This window comes from Myodes glareolus, chromosome 5, assembly GCF_982192425.1.
Source record: "Myodes glareolus chromosome 5, mMyoGla1.1, whole genome shotgun sequence".
In the NCBI taxonomy this organism is placed as follows: Eukaryota; Metazoa; Chordata; class Mammalia; order Rodentia; family Cricetidae; genus Myodes; species Myodes glareolus.
The window spans coordinates 29,990,196-30,008,676 of NC_142030.1; the positions used below are offsets into that span (position 1 = coordinate 29,990,196).

Genomic DNA, 18,481 nt, shown 5'->3' on the forward strand with positions numbered 1-18,481 from the left:
TATCTCCACTGCTTAACCACAGCTAGGTAGGGGGTGTAGGAGGGGTCATGGATTTTACCCTTATTGCTAATCACATCAGTTCCGGTTCTTTCTACCATTCTGGCACAGATCAAACAATGAAATGAATATTAAATTGAAATAGGACTGGTCAGAGATGTCATGAAATGTAAATCTAGAGGTTTTGCCCCTCCCAAAGTAACAGAGTTTCATTTTAAAATTATTGTTTTTAATTATGTGTATGTATGTGTGTCTGTGTGTTATAGGCATGAGCGCAAGCATGCAAGTGAATGAGGAAGCCAGAGGCATTGTGAGCCCCCTGAAGTGGGTGCTGGAAGAGCACCCACTCAGCCCAGTTCTTAACTGCTGAGTCATCTCTCCAGTCTCTAATTTTTTTTTTCAAAGAAGATTTTTATGGCCACGCATGTATGTGCTTTTAATACCAGCACTTGGGAGTCAGGGGCTGGTGGAACTCAGTGAATCTGAGGTTAGCCTGGTCTACATAGTAACTTCTAGGTCAGCCAGAGGTATGTAGTGTGATGCTATCTTACATTTTAAAAATTTATTCTTTGAGAGTTTCATATATGCATATAATATTTTTGATCATATTTACTTCTTCCTCACAACTTCTCCTGGATTTCCTCTCTCCTCATGCCCCCTTCATGACTTTTTATTAGTATTTTTTATTTATTGAGAATGTAATACATGCGAATAATAATTTTGATCATATCCTCCTCCCTTTTCTAACTTCTTCAAGATCCAACTTCACGCCTCTCTCTCAACTTCATGTGCTCTCTCTTTCTCAAATAAGCTTGAGTCCAATTAGTGCTGCCCATACACATACAGGTGGGGGAACGCCCACCCAAGCATAGTTGAACTACCAGGGACCACATCCCTAAAGAAAACTGACTCTCTTCTCTCAGCCATCAGTTATCAATAGCTCAGCCCTCATGTGCCCCTCCCCCACTGGCCATAGCATAGTGTTGGCATAGGACTTTCAGGAAGTCATGAGCAGGTGGGCTATTAGAAATTTTGAAAAGTAGACATGGGTCCTTAACTTAGCTTTCTGATGGCTAAAACTTTATGGAAACAACTTTGAAACTTAGGGTTCTTTATGCTGAGTCTTTGCTCTCTTGAGGTAGGGCCTGAAAGGCTGACTTTATATGAGGAGAGGAGAAGGATTTTATTTGGTATTTAAGATACCACATAGCTTCCAGGAGGAGGTGAACATGTGCACTCAATCTCACATCATTTTATTTTATTTTTTGAGACACTGTCTCATTTATGCTGCCCACGCAGGCTGCTCTTGAGTTTCTAAGCTCAGATGACCCTCCTGCCTCAGCTTTCCGAGATTCCAAGACTATAGATGCATCACTACATCTATCCCTAGACTCAATTTTTTATCCCAGGAAGCCAAAGGGAAGGGATGAATATGTCTCTGCTAGCTGCCTGGGGTGGTGGCTCTTCACTGTCAACTTGACTAGAATTAGAATCATCTGGAAGACTGGTAGGCGAGACTGTTGGTGGTGTCTGTGACCATATTTCCAAAGAAGATCCACCCTTGAATGTACCACCTCATGTCAGTATTCCTCTTTCTCCGCTTCCCAGACAGCCATGATGTGCGCTGTGCTGCCTGCCTCTGCCTTCCCAGTCACGAACAGAGCCCCTCTCCTCTTTTCAAGCTGCCCTTCAGGTATGTGGTCACAGCCACACAAAATCAACGAGCACTCTGTTCCGCCCAAGGAGGGTCGTGATCTCCCTCTCAGGTTCTTACAGGAGGTGACTGAGAGCTTCTAGCACTGAGACAGCCAAACTCATCTGTCAGTGAGTGGGAGGAAGGGAGGGAAAGAAGTAAGAGAATTGAAATGATAGAGCCAGCATCATGTGGCTTCTTTTCTGAACTTTAGTAACCCCGAGCTGCCTGCAGGCTCAAAAAACCCAAATGCAACAGTAGGTACAGGGATTTCTCTGGTGCCAGGAAAATGCAGTAAGACACAACTTTTACAAGGTAGGCAATGAATTAATGCCCTGCGGCAACCAAACAGGCTTTTAAACGTCTCCATAGTTGGCAGCCAGAAGCCCAAGAACTGGCTTAGTGCCTTCCAAGGCACAACAGACAGGACCACGTACTTGAGGATAAAATCATCTTCCAGGAGAGAGACTAGCAGAGGAAGCTGGTTTTTTTATGATTCAGGAGAGGGGAGCAATCTGATCTGTATTTTCATTGCCACAACAGGCCCCATTTTAATGGACGCTGGAGGTTTCCCACATGTTAGACACATTTTCTAGAGTGTTTTAAAAGAGACTGTGTTTGTTAGACCACCTCAGGTACTGAAAGAACTATCCTCCTTTAGGTGGGGAGGGGGATTTGTCCGGTGGGGTTATAGCAAAGATCAGAAGCTTCTCTTGGATTCTGCTGTTAGGAAGCAATTTGGGGTGTCATGTTACACTTTACCTCCAGAAGTTTTAAAGGAAATGCCTGTCATCAAAGTTCAAAAATAAATACAAAAATGATGCTGGCAGAGCAAAAAAAAAACCCAAAGGGATCAGCATGCTGCATCAGTTTCCTGATCATAAAACTTTATAAAAACAACCCACCCATCAGAAAAAAAAAGCACAACAATAGCTCATATTCTTTCCTAAATGCTTGCCTCATGCCACCCCGAAAGGAGGTGCCATCACGTTTCCTGAGTCATGAGCTCCAACACCACATCCCTTTCCTCCCTCGCTCAGGCCCACCCATTTGGCATCTTTCCTAAACTTAGCCTCATCCCCAGCGAGGAGCTCAGTGGAGAGGAGCCGACTTTCTCCTTCTCCCTGGCCTATGGAGGCCAAGCATCTGTACCAGCTGGAAGCAGGGATACCTAAGGCTTCTTTCCCTAGCTTCATCCTTATATTCTAAAGGAACTTTACCAGGGAAGGTTAAATTACAAAGTCACAAAGTCAGAAAATGTGGTCTGCTTCAGAACCTAAAGACCAATTATAATTATAAATGTTTGCTTGGTGACAGTACACTGTGAAGACTAAAGTGTTTATCTTCTACCTTGGCTCTGTAGCAACATTTGCTCCCACCAATACCCCTGCCCCCACCCTCTTGCTGCTGAGGATAAAACCCAGAACTAGGCAAGTGCTCTAACACTGAGATGCTTGCTGAGTCCTATATCAAAACTTCCTCTGTGGAATTTTTAACACATTTTCCTTTGGTTCCTGGCACAACGAAAGAAACATACAAATCCACAGATGAGAAGCCTGGACACAAATACGAGCTTTTATTTGACAGCTATATGACTTTAGACAATTTAATCCATAATGTCAAACCTCAGTCTAATCATCTGTAAAATTGTGATGTTTTACTTTAGTGTATACGTGTGTATCTATATAGTACAAATATACCATGAGTACATGTAGAGGCCAAAGAACAACTGATGTTAAGTTCTCTCCTTCCACCATGCGGGTCCTATGGTTGAAATCACATCATTAGACTTGGTGGCAGGTGCTTTTAACCACTGAGCTATCTTTCTGGTCACAGTTTCAAGGCTTTAATAAGATAAAAGCCCATGAATGGTTTAATGAGGAGATGCATATATATCCATATTCTAGACACAAAGTAAGTAAGAATGATAAGCAATTCAACTCACTCCCTTTTCTCAATGAACTAGAGGAGGAGAGATAGACTTAGTCATTTGCCCATCCTTCTTCCTTTGGAAGGGATTAACTCTAACTCCACATCTCAAATACTGACTTGAATGTTGGACACACGGAAGCAGCAGCACAGTAAACGACAGACTGACCCACACCGGGAGATAAAGGGGCGGTGGCAGTTAGTGGCTATTGTCAGCTTGACCAGATTAAGAAGTACTTAAGAGCTGGAGAAATGTGTTTCCTGAGAATTAGCTGATGGGAGACATACTGTGAAGAATGTGGGTAGCACCATCTGGTAGACTAGGGGCCCAAAGAGAGAGAGGAGAAAGCTAGAGGGGTGTGGGGTTTCCCCAGTTCCCTGGTTCCCAGCACAGTGGGAACTTCTCTGTGCCACCACTCCCTCCCCACTGTAATGGACTGAACCCTCTGAAACCATGAGCTGAAGTAAGGCCTCCCTGCTTGTTGCCTGTAGTGGCATCTCATTTGTATTTTAATAAATAAAGCTCGTCTGAAGGTCAGAGAGCACACACCTTTGATCCCAGAAGCCATGCTAGTGGCCGCCATACAGAAATATTTCCCACACCAGTGCATGTCTTTAATCCCAGTGGGGCACACCTTTAATCCTAGCCCCAGAGAGGAATGAAAAACGGGAGGAGACAGCTCTCAGTCACAGTCTCATTCTGAGATTCCTGGAGGCAGGATCACCATATTCAGACGGAGGTCGAGGTAAGAACCAGTGGCTGGCTGTTTTACTTTTTGGGTCTTCAGGATGAACCCCAATTTCTCTCCCTGAGTTTTTATTAGTCATGCTTCAGTTGCCCTCTTAGGTATCTTGGTTATAGTAATGAAAAGCAAACTAACATACAGAGCTCAATCCTGGCTCTACTAATGAATTTACTAAGCGACCTTGGGTAAGTTACGTGACCCCCATGTATAGCTTTGTGAATGCAATGACAAAGTGATCTAGAGAGAAACACTTACAACTGTGTGCGTCTATGAAACAACAAAGACGAAGGTGTGTGCAGGGGAACTGTCTTTGCTGTTCCATGTTTACTTCGGAAAGCCTTCAGCTAACAACGTCACTGTCTCTGCTGACAGAGCACCTTTGCCCAGAGGCAGCATAGACGGCCTTATAGTCTGGATGACTCCAGTACTGCAACAGCTCATCAGAAAAGGAAGTGCGGGATTCTCATAGTCAGGAATTGCAAATGAAGACTGTTCCAGTGGAAGCGACAAACACCTGGACCAAAAACAATCTCAAGGGGAAAGGGGTATTTCATACACCTGACAGTCCATCGGGAAGCGAATTCAGGGCAGGAACCTGGAGGCAGGAACCATGGGAGCAGAGGCCAAGGAGGAGTGATCTTTACTGGTCTGCACTACATGGCTTGCTCAGCCTGCTTTCTTATACAACCAGGTCCATCTACACAGGGATGGCACTGCCCACAGTGATCTGGGATCTCCCACATCCATCATTAATCAAGAAAATACCCTACAGACCAATCCGGTGGGAGGAGGCATTTTCTCTATTGAGGTTCACTATTCCCAGATAGTGAACCACACTATTGCTTGTGTAAGTTGAGAAAAGAGAAACCAGCCACAGGTAGAGGTCTTTAAAGCAGAAAGCGCGTGAACAAGAAGTTCAAATAGAGAGAAGATCCACTAGGAGAAAAACAGAAAACAGTGATGAAAAGCGGAGACAGACACTGCAAGTGGGATAAAGTTGGCCTAAAATATACCACTGTCGCTTAAAAATAAATACTTGGCTTCACAGTGGCGGTGTTATCTGTGCAGCAGCATTGGCTCCTTCCCTGTCTTCTTCCTACAGGCCTGCTTCAGCTGTGACAGCTCCCTCTTCCTTCAGTGGAACTACCGCCTCACAAATTCTCCTCCAATCATAACTTCCTTTCGGCCTGGAGGACCCTGGTTAGCTCTGCTCTGGACGGAACACACAGTGTCCTGGCTATGAGGCCAGAGACCGCCGGCTCCTGTGCAACCCAGAGCCATGCTTCTGGCACAAAACGCTGACGCTGATGTTTTATATATACATATAAATGTTATATATATATATAAATGTTTTATATATATATATATATATACTTATGTTCATATGTGTACTCATGTGTGTGTACACAGGTATTCATGTACATGTGGAGGCTACTGGACAACCTCAGGTGGCACTCCTCCTGAGGCACCTTGATTTTTGACACAGGGTCTCTCAGTGACTTGGAACCTGCCTATTAGGTTAGGCTGACTGGCCAGTAGACCTGGGGATCCTTCTGCCTCTGCCTCCCTTAGCACTTGGATTAGAAGAACATATGACATATGACCATACCCGGCTTTTTCTTTTTTTTTTTCTTTTTTGAGACAGGATTTATCTGGGTAGCCCTGAATTGAAACTAGCTATGTAGATCAGGCTGGCCTCAAACTCACAGAGATCCTCCTGTCTCTGCCTCCCAAGTGCTGAGATTAAAGGAGTGAGCCACCACCGCCCGGTGATAATATGGGCTCTGGGAATTCAATTCAGGGCATCACGCCTGTGCAGCAAGACCTTTACAAATAGAACTATCTTCCGGTCACATTGCAGCAACCTCTAGTCTACGAAACAAATGAAACTAGAATTTCTCAATAAGTCCTAAAGTTCATTACCTTAAACATTTCCCTGCAGTAGACTGCAGCTACCCAGGGACGAGCACCATGACTCTCTTGCTCAAGGTTGCCAAAGCGACGAGAACACAATGCATAATGCTGAGCCCCGTGTCAGGTGCTGGTCTCTGATTGTGCATTTGGTATTTCACATGCCCCTCACAACACTCCCGGGAGTATTTAGTATGAGAAACCAAGGCACAGAAAATTCAAGCAACTTGCCCAAAGTCACAGAGTTGGTAAGTGGAAGAGCTAGGAGTCAAATTCAAGGGCTTTACTCTCCAGAACTGAAAGTTCCCAACTATGAAGGGAACCATCAATAGTCTGCAGGGCAACCCGATGCTACGGCTACTGATGCCAAGGTCAAAGACCCAGACCTGTGCAAAATGATCAAAAGATCATCAGTCAAGAGCCAGGAGCGCAAGGCCTAAATATTGGTTCTACAGCCCCATGATGACTTCAGTTGATCCTGGTTCTCTGTTCACTGGTTTCCCAGCTGGTCAGTCTCGGGATGAGATGGACACTCATCAGTTGTTTACGCAAAGGCTAGGGTCCCTAGTGCCTAATCTCATACTGAGCTCATGAGTACCTTCTGCAATCCATCCCCAAAGCAGCTCCATCCATCAGACCAGTTACTTAGTCTGTGCAAACCTCAGTTTCCCCAACTGCAATTAGAGTATAATTGCCCTGACTTCAAAGAGTGGAGGCAAAGATTAGAGAGGGACCGAGTTGAGGAGTGGACACACGGTGCTAATTCCATCAACAGCAGTGGGCTTAATTAGAGCCACAGAGCAGAAAGGGAGCCCCTGAGGAGGAGAAGACATTCTCAGAGCCAGAAACCAAGACCAGTCAGACACTGAAACCCTGACACTCAAAGACTGCAAGGGTACGTCTGCCACAGTCCCCGCTCCGCAACTTATACTGAATCCCTGTTCACGAAGTGGAGGGAGGCAACAGGTTAGAGTAACCTGTGTATGGAAGTAAAGCCACCATGGTGATTTACAGACTTCACATCCTATAGGTAATAACGGTAGGTGCCATTTGTTCTGTGCCAGACCCAGGATAAGTAAACCTGCTGAAGAGGGCACTGCCCTGTTCACTGTGTGACCTAGGTTGGGCTCAGACTCACAATCTTCCTGCCTCAGCCTCCCGGTGTTAGGATTATAGGTATGCATCACACACCTAGAACTAGCCCCATTTTATAGCAAGAGTGCAGATGTTGCATACGTTTAAATAACTCATTCAAAGCCACAGATCTACTGAGTAGCCACGCCAGAACTCTGTCTCCAATGCTGACGGCTTTAATCACGAAGCCAGAAGGTGGGTTTGCCTTCCACACAGGTAGATAGCTTTATAGAAAGGGCCCCCAAATCCCCACTTACCCCCAAGACTCTAGCAGCTATGGACAAATCGTTTTAATTTCCTGGGCCCTGTTGTGATCAAACAGAATGTACTGGATTAGAGCGTTTCAATCCAAGTCTTGTGGGCCATTAATCACACTTTAGATCCAGGAGTTATGAATAAAAGGGGATCACGAGGAAGGGGGAGAGTGGAATGCATTCATTAGCAAGCAGAACCAGTGGGATCTCAGTCCATTCCACTGGAAATTCTGAAATTCTGTTGGATTTCATATGAAAAGACATGAAAGGCTTGTTGTGAAGTTGTATGCAAAGCAGCCACGATGGACTTACTTACGTTGGAGCTCAAGTGGGAAGCACTGGGGTAGGGGAGAAGGGGGAGATAATGGGGAAGGAAGCAAACTCCTTCCTCTTGGAACGATCAGCATTCCGTTCAACAAGCACTCAATAGTTTGCTGTGAGAACTGAACTAACAAGGAAAACAGACCTGAATCAAGCCGACAGGCATGTGGCTGCTGCCACTGTATGGATATGTCAAGAATGCTAGCGATTGCTTTTGTATTCAGCCACCTACTCTGCCATCAGCCATTTTCTGCTTCAAGACCCATTCTCTGTTTATGAACAGCACCCCTCTTCCAGAGGGATAATCACAGGTAAAGCTCCCTTTCCACTGTGTCCCACGCGTTTGGCATCTGAACAAAGGTGAGCTGCTTGGAAGCGAAAGAATTCTTGTTTTCTTCGGTATCTTTGCTCAGAGTCATGGCAAATATTGTTTCATAAGTTTTCAGCTTAGTTCTTAGAGCTCAAAGGATAAAGTGTTTCCACAAGAAAGAAAACAGAGAGAAGAAAACACACACACACACACACACTTCTGTGTGTTGTGTATCTTTGAACTCTCTACTTATAATAAGTGTTGCATGTAGAGAATACTCAATACATGCTGAGAAGACTGAATTCAAAGGAAAATTTGGAAGGAGAGAGGGAGGATGAGAGACAGAGGCAGGCAGAATCCCAGTTAAACAGAGAAGTCTTTTCGCCCTGGGAAAAGTGACACCCTCAGACTTGCCAGCCAGTCTCCCTCTGGAAACAATGGAGACAAGAACCATAAGCAACTCTTTCTAAACTTCCATTTTGAAAGCAGGACCTAGGATGAATCCAGGACTTCTGGAGCTTAAGCTGATAATTACCGTGAAACTGGGTTGCTGAATGAGCCACACACCCCAGGCCACAAAAAACCACCACAGAAGAGATGCTCAATAATTAATTATTGAATGAAAGAACAATAGAAAGTCTCAGAAGACATGTCCATGGGGATGCCCACACAACTGGACTTTCTGGATGACATTGAAAAGGTCTTGGGTTAGGGCTGCAGCTTAGTAGTAGAGCCTCTGTTAGCATGTATGAGCCTGTGTTAGCATGTGTGAGCCTGTGTTAGCATATACAAAGCTACTGGAGTCAGGAAAAAAAAGTGCATGTACCTTTGAACTCAGACCCAGACTAGCCCATCTCTCAGGCTTCCCTGGGGTTTAAAGTCTCAGACTACACTTTCCTCCTAGGAAGTCTTTCCAGATCAACTGAGCCCAAGGATGTGGCTTCTCTGAGTTCTAGCAAAGCTTACTGGCACCACTTACTAACCACATTCCACCAAGTGGCATCTCTCAAAGACATCTGCCATCCTTGTTTTGTAGGGGCCAGAGAATGAGCTATGACCACGATGCTTTCCGTTTTGAATGACTAGTTTACTGAGTATACAGCAAGCAAAAGTAAAAGAATAAATAGTGAGTATAAGATAGAGAGAAACAGCAGAGAGAGGACAAGGAATCATCGAACCTGGTGTTCAAAGTATTCAGTTTTAGAAATAGACTGGGGAAGGCCAACTGGGGCCGCCAGCTGGAGCTTCCAGCTCAAAGTCCCAGGTAGAGGGCCCTCTCGCTCCAGCTCCTCTTCCCATTGCGGGCATTGTTATATTAGGAGATAAATAACAGCAGCCCCCGCGGGAAGGGGCTCACCTTCCAGTTAGTCTCAAGCTCTTAGCTGCTTGCTCTTCTTCTCTCCTTGTTACAATTAGGGGCGGCCTACTTCAGGATAAGGAGGGGGGTTTTAGCTCATGGGGGGGGGGCTTGCCCCAAAGTCCATTTTCAATAAGCTTAAACAACACAAGGTGACTTATCAGCGCAATAAACATTACAATTCTGTAACCTTTCAGTTCACCTCTCCACTCGAATCTCTAGAAGGTGTTCCCGAGGAACCAGCCCATGAAAGTGACTTCTGCAGCAGGGGCTGACTATAGCTGGACTACCTGTAGACCACGTCATTTCTTAATCTTACATTTAGCCTGTGACAGTCTTCATGCCATTCTCTGACTTCCTCGGGATAATGATCACGTTGGAATCTAAGATTCCTTGAGAATTGACTAGGAGGAAGTGCTGCCCCTCCAGACACTTCGCACTACAGTGAGGAAGTCACTCCAGAGACGCTCACCATGGCGAAGAGAACAGGGCCTAGAGAAAGATGTTAAATCTGGCTGTGAGAAACCAAGACTCTAATGCAGAACCCATTCTATAACACAATGACCTGGCTTTCCCAGCAAATCAGTGGTGGGGGGGGGGGGGACGGAGATTTTCAGGATAGCCACACAAGAAATGGTTGGGCCATGGTGGGATCCAGCCTCTGGGATTCATTTCTTCATACTGCCTAATACGAAAAGTCCCCAAGTCGAGTGTGGGAACACTGTTAGGTCAGATGAAGGGACACACGACGGCCTGTCTGGAAATCTCAAAGGTCCTCGTGAGGTTGAGGTCCACACCACTGGGCCAGTTAAGGAAGTGGCATGCCTCAGGGGTTTGCTGTGAAATCCCTCAAAGCAAAGTGCGGGTAGAGGTCAGAGATTATGGCAGCTGGATGACGGACGAGGGGGCCGCGGATTATAATATTCTCACTCTGCTTCAAACGTGAGCAGATCACCAGGTTCACATTTAACACACTAAATTGGCCAACATAGAAAATGGTAACTTCTGGGCAGTTCTGGTGAGGAGACCGTGAACAGGGTACACTTACAATCACGAAGGAAGGGCAGTCAACAAGCATCAACATGCACTAACATACGGACACAAAGATCTTGGCCAATATTTACAGCTGTGAATCGACCACAAAAACTAGTCCAAAGGATGCAAAAATCATCAGCATTCTATGATCTAAATTCAAAACTAACAGACTGGCTGTAAGTACAAGACATACACTATACTTTAAGAACTGTACTAAATGCTTCTATCCACTATTCTCCTCTCAACACTTTGAGGGGTGTTACGTTCCCATGCAGAGAGGAAGAAAGCAAGAAAGTCTCCAAGATTGCTGGGATGAGGCAGAGCAGGAAAGCCAAGTTGGGAGGCTTCAGGGTCCTGTGACAATGGCCCTGAACTATTTATGTAGATGGCAGGACATCCACGGGTCAACACTGTGTGAACATTGAAGAGTGCACGTAGGAAGCCAAGCAATTTGGGGAAATGCAGTCTTAATATAAACCAAAAATAGAGTGCATGAGGACACACATGAATGCACATGCGAAGACTTTGCAGGGGAGGAACAGAGATCATGGCTATGTGAGAAAAAATGTCTCCCAATCACAGCTGTGCGGCTTGGTGACTTTATAACTAAACGTGTAAAGGGAGTTAGGTGTGGTGACTGTGCTGGTGAGCAGGAGGCTCAGTTTACGGCCAGACTGGATTACACAGTGAGACCCTAACTAAAAAACCCTGAAAGAACAACAACAAAAATACTAACAAAGTAGGAAGGACGGAAACTGAAGGGTAAGCGACTGCTGGGGAAACCAGGTGTTTTGGTAGCCATGTCTTCATGAACACTGTAAGCCACGCATTTCTCTGATTCCTCACATTCTTCCCCCCCACGTCCCTTCTTCTCCCCCATATTTCCTCTCATGCTTCTTTGGAATCTGCTGAAACCAAATGAAGAAATGTTGCTGTCCTTCTCCCTCAAATATCCTTCCAGTGGCCTGTGCTAGGAGCCCACCAGCTTTGATCATGAACTTGAAATTACCCTGCCTCGTGACATTACAGTGTGTGAAGGTGTCCCCTTCCACAAGAGGAAAAAAGAGGAGAGCTTCGGGAATCTACAAAGGCTGGTTTTGTGACCGAGACTGAGAACTGTAATGCTTCCTTATGGGTCCTTTGCAGTGGCATGGCTGGGGTTCAGACTAGCACATCCTGTCTGCACGCCAGCTGCTGCTCACCCCACACAGATCTTCTGCCTCCCTCCCTGCACCTTTCCTGGGAGGCCCACCCAACCGAGGAGGCTATGAAACGCTCTGCAGAAGGGAGGTGATCCCGACTGAAAAGCTGATACAAGCCCGGGGTTTCCTTTTTGCCATAACTAAATCCCAGATATGTTTCTTGGGAAAGGAAAAGAAAGAGGGGGGAGGAAGAGGAGGAAAGAAGGAAGACTAATTAGATCTCAGGATATTTTTTATTACCAGAACCAAAGCTAAAATAATCATTTTTTTCTTTTTCTTTTCTTTTTTTGTGTAGGTTTTAAACATTGCTTTTATTGAGCAACATAATTTTCTCTATTTCTCTCCCTTCCTCTCCTCTACCCTCCCTCGTGATCCCCACACTCCCAATTTACTCAGGAGATCTTGTCTTTTTCTCCTTCCTACATAGATCCATGTATGTCTCTCTTAGGGTTCTGTCTGTTGTCTAGGTTCTCTGAGGTTGTGGACTGTAGGCTGGTTTTTCTTCACTTTGTATCTAAAAGTCACTTATGAGTGAGTGTATATTATATTTGTCTTTCTAGGTCTTGGTTTCCTCACTGAATACGATGTTTTCTAGTTCCATTCATTTGCCTGCAAATGTCAAGATGTCATTGTTTTTTACAGCTGTGTAGTACTCCATTGTGTAAATGTACCACATTTTCTTTATCCATTCCTCAGTTGAGGGGCATCTGGGTTGGTTCCAGGTTCTGGGTACCACAAAGTTTTCTTTTCTTTCTTGAGACAGGGTTCTGCTATATATCTCTGACTGGCCTGGAACTTGAACATCCCTCTTCCTCTTGCCTCCCAACTACTGGGATTAAAAGCATATGCCACCATGCTAGGCTAATAATCAAGCTGTGGTAGAGTTTCTGTAGCTGCCCTTTGGGTCACCTTCACCTGCAGATGACACTTATCTGTATCTAAACCATGGGATCATTGTGATTCTTTTTTAAAGATAGGGTCTCATATAGCCCATGTCAATCTCAGTCTCTATGTGGAGGAGAATGTGTATCCCAAGTGATAGAGAATTGAACCCATTGCTTTCTATATGCTACATTAGCACACTACCAACTGACCTGTATCCCTAGTTTTCATTTATCATTCTATGAGGTGTTTGCCATAATCTGTTACAAATACATTATCATAACCTTGAGGAAAGGAAGGGAGAATATTTGGGGGAAAGCCCTTCAGATTCTAATGACTAAACAAAAATATTGTGGGGAAATTGAATGAAAATAGAGGATAAAAAACTGGCTAGAAGACAGGAGAGTAAGTGCTGGTGCCTGACCTCAGGCTCCCGGGGGGGGGGGGCTCCTGTCAGAGAACACTGCAAAGAGGTGCTGGTTTTAACAGCTTATGGTCATCAAAAGGAAAACAACACAAAAGTTTGCTGAACACAGAGTTTTAAGTGATTCAAGTTCAAAAGAACAGAATTTCAGGCACTGGGAAGAGAGGAAATTACAGAATGCCTGTAAATGGCTGCAGCGAAAGGATACAAAGACAGAAGGCAGGGGCATGGGAGAGATGGCTCGGTGGTTAAGAGCATCAGCTGCTCTTGTAGAGGACCCGGGTTCAAATCCCAGCATTGACATGGGAGCCTACAACTGTCTATACCACCAGCTCCAGGAGATCTGATGCCTTCTTCTGACCCTCACAGCCACCAGGTGCACATGGGTGAATAAACATACATGTAGACAATACTCTTGTGCTCATAAAACAAAAGAGACAAATCTCAAAATAAGAAAGTGGAGATGGTGTTGCTGTTGTTATTTTAAAGGGGAAGGGTATTGTTATTTCTATAGGAAATAACCGAACTAGCAAGAGACTGAGGAATGGTAGACTCAATAGCAGTCGGTGAGTCTTAACCACTTTCTGGAGGCAACATTGACTTCAGCACTTAACAGTTTCTCTCTCTTTATTTTCATATTTTCTCTTCCCATTTTTGCATTTATTTCCATGGGGGCACACATGTGAGCATGTGTGTGTGTGTGTGTGTGTGTGTGTGTGTGTGTGTGCGCGCGCGCGCGCGTGTATGGTAACATGTGTCAGAGGACAACATGTGTAAGCGGGCTTTCTCCTCTCCCACAAGGGTTCCAGGATCAAATGTGAGCCCTCGGACCAGGGGAAGCCCCTCTAGGTTACAAGCCGTTTCTCCTGCCAAGTTGGGCATTCTGAAAGCATCATTTCCTTCAATGCCCTTGATGCCCACATTCCTACTAACAGTTCCCGTTACAAGTTCTCGCAATCGCTGTGAAATCAGGAGGTTTGCTTATCAACTTGGCCTTTGAATGACCAGGACACAGGTATATGACACCAGGTCTCACTGTTGACAAAGATCCAGTTCAGAGCTGATGACCCAGGTGGATGGTGTCCTGCCTTCTTGGCTTTTTACCTAGAGAGATGGTCAAATGAACGTCCATGCAATCCATTGGAGAGAGGAAAGGATCAGAAAAATCCAGGAGGTTTCTTTCTTTATTTTCATCCTTAGGGGCTAATATACAGGAAGATTTTCGAGGAAAACAGTTTGCAGATATATCTGTGTATGCGTGTGTGCATGTGTGCGTGCGTGCGTGTGCGTGTGTGTATTTGGATGCAGGAGCATGGGTGCCACAGAGTACAGGTCAGTAGGCTATCTCAGGCATCAGTCCCCATCTTCCGCCTTTTTGTGAGATGAGGTAAAGTTTATCCCCACATGCATGTCACCAAAGAATGCGGGGATTACAGGTGCATGCTACCCCATCTGCTTTCACATAGGTTCTGGGGATTTGAACTCAGTTCTTACACTTTCATAGCAAGTTATTTCCTATCAACCCAAATGTTCACCTGTGACAAAGAGTGAGGAGCATGGCCAAAGCTGCCTCTTCATATGGCTACTATGGAACCACAGGAGATGACATGTGCACGGAAGACACACATGTAATATGTACACACGCCACCAATATTTGCATCTACTCCTGGCACAGTTAAGAGAGCAACCTGGCACTTGGTTTACCGGGACCCCTGTCCTGCATACTGCACCTCTCGCCAACTACAGAGAAGTCATGCTGGTGAAGGGGGGTTATAACATGCCACATACAAAGACATTGGTTTCAGATTGGCACCTTCTTTGAGACCTTGTTCTTTTCCCAAACTGCTGGTGGTGGTCAGGAAGACAGAAGCATGCCTCTTTATATCGCTTCCTGCCTGAATGTAGTATTCGATTCTGATTACAGGACAGTACCTTTTCTGACAAATTTTGTTAGAATCTCTGAAACCCATCACCAGAAACAGGCGGTAGCATCACATGGTTGGTTAGTTCTGTTTTGTAATGCTGCAGGGGGTGGGTGTGGGTGGGGGTTGTGTGTGAAGGCTGACAGATGTCCTCCGTGATCACAGGACAGCCCTGCCTCTGTGAGCCTTGCCTTTGACAGACTTAACAGAGTCCAGCTGCTCTATCCTCCGCTTTCTTCCTTGAGCAGCTGGGGCTGTCAGAAATGGTATTTGAGAATGTTTAGCGCCACTTGCTGCAGTGCATTCTGGGACCTTGGCTCCTCCTTCTGATGACAGCTCGATAGTTTTCTTTCGGGAAACTCCTAAACTCTCAGGGGTTGTGGTTTTCGTGAGACCAAGGCCACTTTGCGTCACTTGAAAGGCCCATGCATTTCGGGCCTTAGGGATGCAGCAGCTGCATCCTTCTGGTCATCGTGGGTAATCCTGGAAGAGTCGTTAAAAACTAGACTTGGGATTTTTATTAGGGAGAACTGGGCAAGAAAATCCTCCAAAATTAGAAAGCCACACTACAGGTGACCATCTCTCTACCAGGGTGAGGGAGGCACATAAGGAAATGGAAGCAACAAAGAAAATCAGTGCTGAAAGGCAAACAGAAAAAGAAATTCCTAGGGAAGATGAGCACCTGAATCCAGCCACGCCCGAAGCTGAGGTCTCACACGCTTCTCTACTACATAAGCACAGATTGCCCCTTTCGTGCTTCAAGGAATTTGAGCTGTGTTTCTGACACTTACAACTGGAAGTTTTTGGTTCAGAAAAACCCAAAACACTGCTATGTAAGTTCTTTCTTCTTTCTCTCATTATTTAGGACTTGTATTATCTGTCTACATCTTGCTTCCCTTCTAAAACTATAAACAATTCAATGATTAGACAAGCCATGCTAATTTATTGATAAAGTTATACTTTTTTGCTCAAATTAAACTCAGAGTGTCAAGGAATCATTTCCTCACAGTATCAAAGAGAAGCGAATAGGAAATTTGAAATCCGCTTTGGAGGTTCTGGATACTGAGACCACGGAAGAGCTCAACGCTTCCTCCTCTACTTTGCCAGTTCAGTGGACAGAGGAACCACTGTTATGGCCTTGGGCTAAAAGTCTCATAGGACTGTAAGAAGTTATTACTTATTTCTTTAAATGAAAGATTTTTTTTCTCAAATATTCTTCATACATCCTTCCACATAGGGACAGGATAATTTATTTTTGAAGTACTTTTAAAGGTAAATTGAGGAGGGAAGAGTGGTGGTACATTAGGGATAAGTCAAGGGCCTCATACAAGCTAAACAACTAAGTACTCTGTCACGGAGCTTCCAGCATCTCCCAGACTCTGGTAGACACACACACACACACACACACACACACACACACACACACACAACCTGTAGGCTAATCATCAGATGAGTCAGAGATCTAAATGTAAAGCAAACCCACAATTTTACTAGAAGAAGATTAAAAAATTCCCCCATATAGTGCATTCTCGTAACTACAGCTCAAAGTCTGGAACAACAAACAAAAACACTGATCAATGTTCTTAACATAAAAAGTTGAATGAAGTTGAAAAAACAAGCAAACAAACAACTTTTTACATGTCAAATAAAACAGCAATACAATCTAAGGGCCAGGGCTACAGCTCAGTCAGCATGCACAGAAGCCTGGATTCCGCCCCCAGCACCAGGAGTGTGGTGGTACATGGTTATAATCCCAGCACTGTGATGGGGAGACAGGAGGCTCAGACGTTCAAGGTCATCCTTGACTAAATAGTGAGTCTGAGGGCAACTTTGATTACATAAAAAGATGTTCTAAAAAATAAATAAAAGGCAAAGCACAGCTCGTCAATACAGAAAGCCTTCATGGCAACCACCAGGCAAGGATCCCAGCCATATCTCTGTGACTGAGTGCTGCTCCATCCAGACTGAAGCACTCACAAGGAACAAAACCAGTTCTGCAGGGCCATTTTAAAGGACAGCTGACTACTTACACATTAAGATACAGACCAGATGATCTAGGCTTAAAACCCAGCCTTACTACTCTCCGGTCTGTGACTTTGGCAGAACCTGCCCTGTCCTGTTCATGTCTCATCTGAATATGAAGAGTCCAGTAGCGCCACCACACAGGGCTATAGTATCAGGCACTGGTAAGCACTTGCCGATGGCATTCAAGATTCAAAGATCAACAACACAACCTAATTTTTGGATCTTGCAGATACTCGGCAGCCAAGGTTCAGGCACAGTGTGACACTGTTAGAGAAACCACATCCCTTTCTTGTCTCCTTCCACTCGTGGTCATACTCGCAACCACCATGAACAGGGGCATTCCATTCTGCAGAAGAAAGGCTATGGCTTGGGGGGTTACATGACTTGTCTATGGTGGTAATGCTGGGATCCTATTTCAGCTATGACTGGCTCCAAACGACCAGCATTCAGTATCCTACCATGATACTATCATGCTCCGAGTTAACAACAAAAGAACAATGTCAATAGATGTCCAGAGTGGGTGATAGCCTAAAAACTCCAGCATCCCGATGTGTTAGAACTGATTCTGGTCCAGGAGGGACATGATGATCTGTGGTGGATTGTCTGTAGTGAGAGAAAGAAGGTCCATGTGGGGTCTGAGCCTTGAAAGAGAGAGAAAGAGAGAGAGAGAGAGAGAGAGAGAGAGAGAGAGAGAATTCAGAGCTGAGCTCAGCCATGAATGTGCAGAAACCAGAGGTTCACATCGGTATCTTCCTCTACTGACCTTCATTTTATTTTTTGAGATAGGGTTTCTTCAATGAATCGTGGCCCCTAACACACACCACACCAGGGTCAGAGCTGTAAGCTACCAGACTCAGCTTTTACCATAATGCTGGGGATCTACGCTCAGGCCTTCATGCTTATACAATGAACATTTTACCCGCTGAATCAGCTCCCCAGCTCCAAATCTTATTTATTTATTTCTATCACTCAAAGAGGCAGGCAGAAGAGATTCCTGTGTATGACTTTAATGTGGTAGAACTGCCACCTGTTTGGGATCTGTGGGTCACAGCCGAAGCAGTGAGTGTGACGTCTACAGGAAGAGCTGACCAGGCTCTAGGAAGTATGCAGCTGAGGGGCTCCACCCATCTTGCCCAAGCTGGTCCCTTGGTTCCCAATTCTTGCCTGTCTTGTAAATGATAGACACAAGGCCCACAGTGAGACCAGGTTGTTCGAAGCCCACAGTTGGACACTGAGAACTCCAGCCATGAATGCTTCCAATTCCATGACTGAAATGAAGGGGAAATAAAACTCCCTTCAGGAGGCAGCACATGCATGAAAACTCAACAACCCACAGCTC

At 45.1% G+C, this 18,481-nt stretch overlaps 1 protein-coding gene across 3 annotated transcripts in view; it reads right to left on the reverse strand.

Moving 5' to 3' along the window:
- The window catches only part of Arhgef3 (Rho guanine nucleotide exchange factor 3), a 295,751-nt gene that overhangs the window by 79,206 nt on the left and 198,064 nt on the right, over positions 1–18,481 (reverse strand). The gene's annotated exons all lie outside the window — the stretch shown is intronic.